General features: G+C 34.3%; 1 long non-coding RNA gene across 1 annotated transcript; it reads left to right on the top strand.

Moving 5' to 3' along the window:
* The first annotated feature begins 8,097 nt into the window (after nucleotides 1–8,097).
* On the top strand, nucleotides 8,098–8,230 carry LOC123659598. The gene is made up of 2 exons (XR_006744039.1): nucleotides 8,098–8,139; nucleotides 8,171–8,230. It is a non-coding gene; the product is annotated as an uncharacterized LOC123659598 (long non-coding RNA).
* The last annotated feature ends 2,255 nt before the right edge of the window (nucleotides 8,231–10,485 follow it).

The following is a 10,485-nucleotide window of genomic DNA, read 5'->3' as shown; positions in this document are numbered from 1 at the left end:
TAAGTAAGTTTCAATAGTATTTCAAAGATAAGAAATATGATATAAATAGCAGAAACGGTTAACAATGTCTCGGTGGAAGAACAAACAATGTAAGACGGACAACGTTGGGTCCTGGAGAGTTCTCGCAAATGCATTTCCTTTGTTGGAAGTCAATAAAGGTTGACAAACACTCTCATTTAAGTGGTGTTTAAAATTCTAAAAGAAGTCCTTTCTTGTTATCACTTTGTGACATAAATACGTATATTGACTACTTTGTGACAGAGATACGAGTGCTACAATTAATTTTGTTTTGTTACGTTTGGAAATTTATGAGTATTGTAGCTTTGAAAATGTATTTCTCTTTATATCTTCTAATATATAAAATTCTCGTGTCGCGGTGTTTGTAGTTAAACACCTCCGAAACGGCTTGACCGATTCTCATGAAATTTCGTGTGCATATCGGGTAGGTCTGAGAATCGAACAACATCTATTTTTCATACTCCTAAGTTGTAAGGGGGGGGATTAAGGGGGGATAATAAAATATATGGCAAAACAACAAACTACATCACTAAATAGGAATACGAAAGGCGATTTTAAATTTTAAAACTTACTTTTAGCTGAGAAGCAAACAAAAGACAAAGCGGAACAATCCGAAAAAAAATTGTTTAAACCCAGGAAAAGCCACGAGAAACTGCATGTATTACTATTCTACCCTTTAAGATTACTGAAAACACTTAGTAAAGGGCGTATTTTAATGACTTTTATAATATATATACCGATTATACTGGCTATGCGCGGTTTGTAGAGCGTGGCAGAGTACCTATGCGCTATTAAAATTTTTCGCCCCCTTCATACACCGCCTGCCGCGAGGCAGAAATAATCGCTTCCTCTCTACATGAGGTCTGTTTATTTGAGGACATTATTGTCTAAATATTTAACATAGCCATTATATTTATTGAAAATTTAATTTCGACTCTATTTTAATAGGAATTAAGAGGGGTCTTCGGTGCGACAATGCCAGCCCTGGTCACCAACACGCTTGCCCAGCGTATGGGCAAAACACATGAGTTCACGCCATTTTTGGCTCGAACGGTTTGAGGAAAGAAATAATAAATTTTCTTGTAATTACAAAATAATAATTAATGAAAACGCGATATGTTGGCGCAACGGTCACAATACTGGTTTGTGGCTGTTGCGCTGGCGGTTGCGGGTTCGATCCCCGCACACGACAAACATTTGTATTGGCCATACAGATATTTGCCGTGGTCTGGGTGTTTTTGCAGTTCTTGTGGGTCTCCTCACTGTGCCTCGGAGAGCACATTATGCCGTCGGCGTCGGTCCCGATTATTATCATGTACACCTGATAGCGATATTTACTCATAGTAGGGAATATATCCGACAACCCGCATTAGAACAGCGTGGTGAATTAAGCCCTGATCTTTTTCCTACACGGGAAAAGAGACCTATGCCCAACTGTGGGATATTACAGGCTGAAGCGCAGCGTAATTAACGAAAACGTAAATCGAAAAATGACGTCTGAAAATATACCTATAATATATGGATTAGTTGTTTTCCACAGAATTGGAGCGACTACAATTTATCGGAAAAATGTTGTCAGCTATAGGCAGCCGTGACTTCTATTCATGCAGCCGTAAATTATTCCACAAGTTCCCTATTAATTTAGTAATCGTTTTTTTAAGGTTTGCATTGCGAATCGAATAAAGTCGTATTGTATAATACTGTATATATTTTTTTGAAAGTTTTTCGAAATAAAACTGTAATTTTCGTTCGAGTTTCGTATCTACAAAACAACTGCCACTTGGGAAGCAAACTCGGCTCGGTTTAAAAATGGATAGCCAAACCGAAAGGCGCTTGCGGCCGATCACTGAACACTCGAAATCAGCTTTATCGAACCAGACCTTGTAAAGCTGTATCGCTTGCAGAACGCTTAACCGACTTTACAAAAAGCCAAAAAAAACGTTGAAGAGAAAAACTCTTTCATCCGTTTCGAGCCCGTTTTAAACAAACTGAAGGAATCCTATGTTCCTATATTATATATATTAACCTATGTTCTCCAACCGTTTCGTTATTTGTGAACTAAATGTTACATGTCATCAACTAACTGACAACAAAAGTAGTGATCAGATCAGATAATGTTCACTTTAGAATGAATGTCAAACAGTGTTTGACAGCAACCGGGATCAGCGTTCATCTGATAACATCACATATAATAGGGAATATGTTTGCCAACAGTTGTGATAGATAAAGCCTTTACTATTCTCCTAGAAGAACAAAATGAAAAAAGACCATAACTGATTCAGTTGAGAACTATATAATAAAAATCCTTGAAGATAAAAAAAGGAAATCAGTAAATTAAAAAAAAAACTTAATCTCTAAAACTTAAGAATATTGTTATTACAATCCAAACAATCTCTACAACCAAACGAATATCGTTTGGTTGTAGAGACTTGAATATAAATGCATTTCTAAAATAAATCGTTAAATAAGTTGCGTAAAATAAACAAAAAACCGTATGGTGTTATGGGACACCAAATGGGAATGAAGTCCCTTATTATAAAATATTAATTTCAAGTTCTATTTAAGGTCTAAAGAAATTAATTATTCGGATATACATTTTTTTGTGATTTTTTTTATCGATAGTAATTGGGTTTGCTGGCAAACGAAAAAAAACCGACTTCAATTACATCGACAAGTAATACAACGTTGGTAGACGAAAAAATAGTCAAGTATTTACGCATTATCAAAGATTACTCTTAAAGTTGTAATCAGATCTCGATGAACTTGAGATGTGACCACTAGATAAACATCGGCTTTCGATTAAATTAAAAATTATCAACTTTTCGAATTTCCCTCGATTTCTCTGGGATCCCATCATCAGATCCTGGTTTCCTTATCATGCTACCACACCAGGGATATCTCCTTTCCAACAAAAAAAAAAGAATTATCAAAATCGTTTCTTAAACGACGAAGTTATCCCCGAACATACATAAAAAAATGTATACGGTCGAATTGAATAACCTCCTTCTTTTTTGAAGTCGGTTAAAAAATATCTTACACTACTTAGTCTCACAACAGTAAATATATCCACGGAGAAAGATTTCACGTCTAAAATATCACAGCGATTTCTTTTAAACATTCAACAAAGGCGTTGTAATGGTCGCAAAAGTGGTCTGATGGAGTTTACGAGTGCTGTCGCAGTAACTAATGAACCTCTTACGCGTATTAAGATGCTGAAGCCTCGGAGAGATTTCTTGAATGTGATAAAGGGATATGCAGCCTACAACATACAGATTTTACTGGATAGTTTAATTAGGAAATGGAGCATTTTTGAATGAGCTGAATTTTGGTTTGGTTTTTTTTTTCACGTTTAAGTTTGTTCAAGATCAGACGGGTACTACTTGACTATTTTTACGTCTACCTTCGTTTATTACTTGTCGGTGTAATTGAAATCGTTTTTTTTTTTTTGTTAGCAAGCAAACACAATTATTGAAATCGTGTTGATCTAGTAACAATTATAATTAAAAGCTGTACAAATTAGTATTTATTTAAAGATATTTCTTATATTTATGCTTAAAAGAAAAACAATTTTGAATATATGTTACGCTCAAAGATCGAAAACGCTCATTGAGCGGAAAAATAGCTCACAACGCGATGTGGTCACAGTAAAACATCCACATAGCGAAATTCGTGTTATGGTTCTAATGAAAACGCGCACGACGCGTTGTGGCAATCAAAGAAAGACCAAATAGCGAAATTCGTGTCGTGGCTTACATGCTATTCGATCTCAACGCGTTGTGGCAATGAAGAAAAGCCATGACGCGTTCTGAGCATTCATTGTGTTAACCATATCACGACGGATAGGTTGTAACTTTTCGGTGTCGGCTCGGGTGCAAAGACGCATTGAAACCTCAGTTTTATTCATTTCTTTTCTGTTTATGAGAGTGAATTTTAATGTCAGCGCTAATTATGACGAATAAAAAAGAATTGTTTACGATAAATTACGTGAGTTTGTGGAAACAAGCACTGATCGCAGTTTTATTATGACTACAGAAAAAGTAGAGAGCAAATGTAACTTGTAAGCTCTGTTTCAGAAAGAATAGCATAAACGTTGAAAGAGAATGTGCTAAATTAGGTCTACAGGAACAGGCAAACAAAATGGTTTCATTGTCTAATTTGAAATTTCCCTGTGTTGAAATTGGTACTAACGTTTTAGTTAGAGTTCCTGAAGTTGATAGAGGACGTGCAGCACCCAGGAATGTTATGTGTGTTGTTATGAGCATTAATCCATCGGGTCTCTACCAGTTAGGAAACAAGGAAGGTACACTCGATAGATTTTATTCACGTAATGAATTTACACTTTCTGAAACCAACTTTATTAACATTTCGCTAGTGACTATTAACATAGTCGGAACTGCAAAATCGCGTTTTTTTATTTATTTCATAAAACGTTCCCAAATGACCAAGTCTATCATCAGCTGAAGAGAATTTTTTTATTTTATGCATAGTTTATGAATTACTTAATTTAAAAATGTCGAATATTACCTGGCTAGCCCGCTAACAATGTCAGATGATAACTACCAACGTTGTTAGCGGTGCGCAGGAGCGGGTGAATGCGCACGATCTCCCACTTCAGACTATGTTAGCGGGATTAACTGATGTTGCTTTGACAGTTGTTTTTAGGACATTTTATTGTCAATCCTTTACTTTATAACACCGTTCACAATGTATAGTAGATAAGCACGTTTAATCAAACTAGCTACTGGACGTGGTAAAGAAAAACATAGTAATAGAAGTAAAAATGCCGATGAAAACATTTTGAGCAAAGCAAAACCTAGTGAGAAACAGGTATTAATTTTTACTTATTATATTACTTTTACGATTTCTAACAATAAAATTCATAGTTTAATACTATTGCAAATTTAATAATAGATAATAGAAATCACAGAAGCCATTTACAGTAAGTAATTTAAAATTGTAGGATGTACCTCATCCAACTTTGTTAACTGGTTTTTGAAAGGAGTTAAATGTCGTTAGTACCATATCCGACGTTGTTAATCGGTTTTCAATATGAGTTAAATGTCATTAGTACCACATCTGACGTTGTTTATTAGTTTATCAAATGGATTCAATGTCGGTAGTACCATATCCGACGTTTTCAACGTTTTTTTTTTTTTAATTAATTAAATGTCGGATATATTACATTTGAAGTTCTTTGAGGTTATGCAGATGACTTAAAATGTCTTTAGTACCAAATATATTGATATTTGACATTGTGTTGTTGTAATTAGTTGTTTTAGTTTTAATATAATGGAATTATTGTTAAAATTATTTTAATACAAATATTAGGTATTGTTTATTATTAATGTGATTTTATTATTTTATTATTGTATTTTACAAATTGTCGTGACATTTATTAATTTTTCTAGTTGTTATAAGAATTGTTTAAGAGGAATTGTTTTATGGGTCAATTGTTACCTGAAATAAAGAAATTATTATTATTATTATAAATATAACACCCAAACATATAAAATAGTTAATTTTAACTGTTTTTTTTTTTATTATTTCCTATTGAGTTTCTAATACCGAGAACTTTTTAAGATGAGTGAACTCAATTTTTTTTATATATAACTAGATCACCCAACAAGCGTAAGGCTCACTTGGTGGTAAGCGATTACCGTAGCTTAAAGACGTCTGCAACCTACTCACTAACAGGAACACAAAACTGCTTGAAAGCAGCGTTATTTAGCTTTGTTCTTCTGTAAGGTCGAGGTACTACCCCAGTCGCACTGCTCCATATTTTGAGCAGGATTCTTGCTGTGCCCTACCTCAATAACTACTAAGTATGGTCATAAAATTTTATTATTTCCATCTAGACCATAAAAAGTTATAGTGTGCAATGTTCTTAACTACAATATCTGCAGGTAAGCGCATCATCTCACTACGTAATGGAAAAAATTTGAGGAACGAATTTCAGTTTTAGTAGATCAACGTGGCAAATATTAGCACAAGAACTGAATTATAGATAAAGAGATTACGAGAAGTGTGTGTGATGATTTCAAATCGTTTTCATTGATAGTATCATATTGTGTCAGCAAAAATTCAAAGAAACTATATTTAGAAGATGTGGATAGTGCTTCTCGAATGTATAGCATATACACGGAATGGTTTGATTCTAAAAAAATATAGTGACAAAGCAAATAAATAGGAATATACTTAACGCAAATTTTAATATTGGCTTTCATAAGCCTAAAAAAGATCTCTATGATACTTGTCACACATATACGAAAGTAAAGAATTACCTACAAATGAAAAGTAATCAGTAGATAAAGATGAAGCTAAGTCGAATGAAGAAGTATTAGCAGCTACTTTTGATTTTGAAAAAGTTTTGATAACACCACATATATATGTAAGCGTGTTTTACTACAAAATGAAATTGTCTACCTTAAACTTTACGTTCTATAATTTGTCTAACAAAATAGCTACATGTTTTATGTGCCACGAAGCTATTGCAAAACGTTGTGCAAATGAAGGTTCAGGTTGACTTCATCAATATATATATAAGAAAACGCATATAGTCTAGGCAGAAATTTTGGTCCGACTATAGCCCGGGTCAGAACAGGAACGGAAGGAAGGTTTTTTCTCTATACTTGCTTGCAGTAAAAGAATTTGTAGTCACGATTACTCACTGTTTCATGGAGAAGGGTCATATTCAAAATGAAGGGGATAGTGTGCATTCAATCATCGAGCGCGTAGTGAACGCAAGATGTTATATTATATACCAGAGGAATGGTGCTGCCTCGTTCGCTAGGCCAAAGCTGGAGGTGAACCTTATAAAGTTAAAGTGATGACAACTCCAGAAATATTGGATTTTAAATCCTTGCTTTGAATTATATTAATTACATTGGACACATATGAAATATGTAACAGTTATGACAGAGTTTTGACAAAATTTAATATGAATATAATTTTTAGGACGCATTTAAGTGACTAATCCCCAAGAGATATCACAATTTTTATTAGAATTCTATAATGTATCGGAAGGAATCTTCTTGGATGAAGAAGACTGATTTTCATTGATTAATCTAAAACATATTAATATAAGTCTTAGATTTATCCAAATCTTAGATTACTACTCAAGTGTCTTATTAAATCTAGATAATTATTATAGAAGATTTTGTGTTTTGTTTAGTAGATTTTAGTTATGCCACCAATTGTTGATTGTCAATAAGAAGATTGATTTGATTTAGTTAATCTGAATATTAGTTTAAAAAAAACAAAAGCTGTAATTATTTGTTGAGTTATTTCATCATCTCAGCCGATCACAGTCCACTGTTGGACATAGGCTTCCATAAGTTCACGCCAAAAATGGCGTGAACTCGTGTGTTTTGCCCATAGTCACCATGGTGGGCAGGGAGTTGGTGACCGCAGGGCTGGCTTTGTCGTACCGAATACGCTGCTGCCCGTCTTCGGCCTGTGTATTTCAAAGCCAGCAGTTGGATGGTTATCCCGCCATCGCTCGGCTTTGTTAGTTCCAAAGTAGTAGTGGAACTGTGTTATCCCTTAGTCGCCTCTTACGACACCCCCGGGAAAAGAGCTAGGGTGAGAGGGTGGTTGAGTTATTTAAGTCAAAAGAAACATGTGTATTTATTTTGACAATTGCCTTTATTCAACAAACTTTTCTTTGTTATTCCTCAATAAATATATTCACTTTTTAAAATTTTTGGTGTTTGTTTTTTAGTAATATTTACATACGACATACATTTGTTATAAATACTAACGATGAACAATGAAGTAAATGGCATTTCCGACAAGCAATCATCAATTTCGTACAAGCAACAATGTCGGTTGCGCTACTTCTGACAAATCAGTATTAGTCTTAACCCGTTAAAAATGTAACAAGTGACTTTTCTCATATTTACACATTAAATACCGGCTAGTAATAATATTATCCAAAATATAAATAGCCTGTACAGCATTACTCTAAAATTTCATGATCCTGCTTAAAATGAGTAAAAAGATACACGCCTTTTACACTTTGAATCGCTCTCCTGTAAAGTTGCTGTTTTTCACATCCGACGTTTTTAATAGTCATGGGCGATTTGTGATGTGCCCTCAACTTCATCGTTAACACTTCGCTCGGTATCTATGTTATCGTCTGGAAGTAAGCAAGGGTTTATAATGTGCCACTGCAAAAGATACTGTATTGATAAAAAGTGCAAGTGTCGCTCCAGGAATATAAAATGCAACTCAAAATGCCACAGTAGTCATGTAAAAATAAATAGCAATCAAATACTTATTTTTTACAATTATAGCTATTTCTAATATAGGTACAATGTTGTTGTTTATTGGTGATCAATAAACATTTGTGTTAAATATTTTTATTTCTTGAAAGAATTTTAATTGTCATGAAAAAATTAAAACACTTATCATTTTATGTGAATTATGAGTAATTTACAAATGATATGAATATTGTGTGTTCAGTGATTTATTACTTAATAGGGGAACACCGGGCAAGATGGGGTAGTTAAGGTTTAAAGCTCCAGAAATCGTAGGGGTTCATGGTTTCATAATCATATTTATTCTTAATCAGGCTTGTAGTTATCAATCTTACATATTAAATTGAAATCAGGACCACAGCACCACAGAATTGTTAATAATATAACAAAATGTAAAATATGACATATCACCCCATCATGCCCGATAGGTCGGGTAAGATGGGGTGGGCCTAATGGGCAAGATGGGGTATAGCCATTCTCTCGACTATTCAGGAGTGCAGAACTCGCAAATGAATGTTGCTTCGGCATCATTATCATCCACTCCTGCGCAGCCATAATGTAACCATTTACCACAAGAAGAATAAGCAATCCAACCTTTCTTGGAGCCGAAATATAACCCTGTAGAATGTAGGCATGGAGTGTTTTCGGTTTCAACATCACTCTTTTCAGAAGACGACTGTCTAATACGTTTCTTTGGATTATATTTCTTTGTGGCTTTAGCCTTGAAATGGTTTTGTTACTCTTCCTTTTTCTGTTTTCGCTCCTTTTTTCTCTGTCTGATTTCCTTGTTTTGCTTTTTTAACTTTTCTGTCACATTTTTTTTTTCATTCTTCTAACTTAACAACTTCTGTTTATAGGGTGAAGAGGTTATGATAGTAGTTTTACCGCGTTTTTTCGCCACTTTTAATGTCTTCTTGGTCACTAGAAGAGGCAATAGTTGCTTTGGGCTGGCTAATGCACTAAATTAGGCTAATAAGAAAATCTAGGGGAAGGACTCAAATTTAAATATGTGTTAATTTCAGTTGTACTAGTTGTTACAACTGTTGAAGTAGCAGGATCTGTAACAACAACTGCAGTGCTCGTTGTTGTAAGAGGTGCTGCCACAGTATCTACAGTAAAAAAAAAACGATTTCTATGTCTAATAAATAATCCATAGAGCCCATCCTCTTCTTCTTCTTTTTGCGAGAATACTGGTACCCAAAGGTACCTTTACATTCTTTTTTGCCTTTTTTATCTTTCATTCCAATGTAGTTTGTGGGACTAAGAAAATTTTTGCAACCAACATATATCTCATTTCTCGCTTCAAAACAACTTCTATCGCCTTATTCAGTGCTTCCCTTGACCGTTTTCATCTTCCTGAGTTTATTTTATAAACATATATGACTTTTTTAAAATATAAACCATCCTAAAACAATATGTAAAAAAATATAAATAATCAAAATCGTGTCAGGGTAGATGGGGCATCAAATACCCCATCTTGCCCGTTGATTCGTTTCAACATTAATATTCAAACAAAAAAAATTGAATAATGTTTCATAACAAAACAAGTTATTACCTGTTACTGCAATGTACTTTAAATAGGATTAACCGAGGTGCCACTTAAAATTCACTAAATACAAGTTTCATGTACTACGAAACGTATATATAAGAAATTTTAATACGAACAAACGAAATCTACTTTTCGACGATAACTAAAACAAATGAATAGCCACCGTGTTAGTACTCGTGTGACTAAGAGCTGTCGTGGCGGCTAGTAGCGAGATGGCAGAGCGAATGAGATTGATCAATTTAAATCACCTGAAAAGCCTGATGCCCCGTCTTGCCCACCACCCCGTCTTGCCCGGTGTTCCCCTACATTGATTTTTTTAAATATAAAGTAATCTCAATAAATAATAAATATCGTTTCATTTTAATTTATATAATTATATACTTTATATATTTGATAATGAGAAACACGTTATGCCGTGATTTTATAAAATGAAAAATATTTCTTAAGGACATCTACCAAAACGTTTCCAGCCTAGGCCTAGTAGGATCTATATCGGAAAGTAGTGTGCGTTGTAATCAAATAGTATTCCATACGCGTCATGGCTTTTCTTCATTGCCACAACGCGTTGAGATCGAATAGCATGTAAGCCACGACACGAATTTCGCTGCGCGTGCGTCGTGCGCGTTTTCATTAGAGCCATAACACGAATTTCGCTATGTG

Source organism: Melitaea cinxia, chromosome 2 (assembly GCF_905220565.1).
Source record: "Melitaea cinxia chromosome 2, ilMelCinx1.1, whole genome shotgun sequence".
NCBI classification, from domain to species: Eukaryota; Metazoa; Arthropoda; class Insecta; order Lepidoptera; family Nymphalidae; genus Melitaea; species Melitaea cinxia.
Note: the sequence above shows the minus strand (reverse complement) of the source record. Positions and strands in the feature narration are given on the sequence as shown.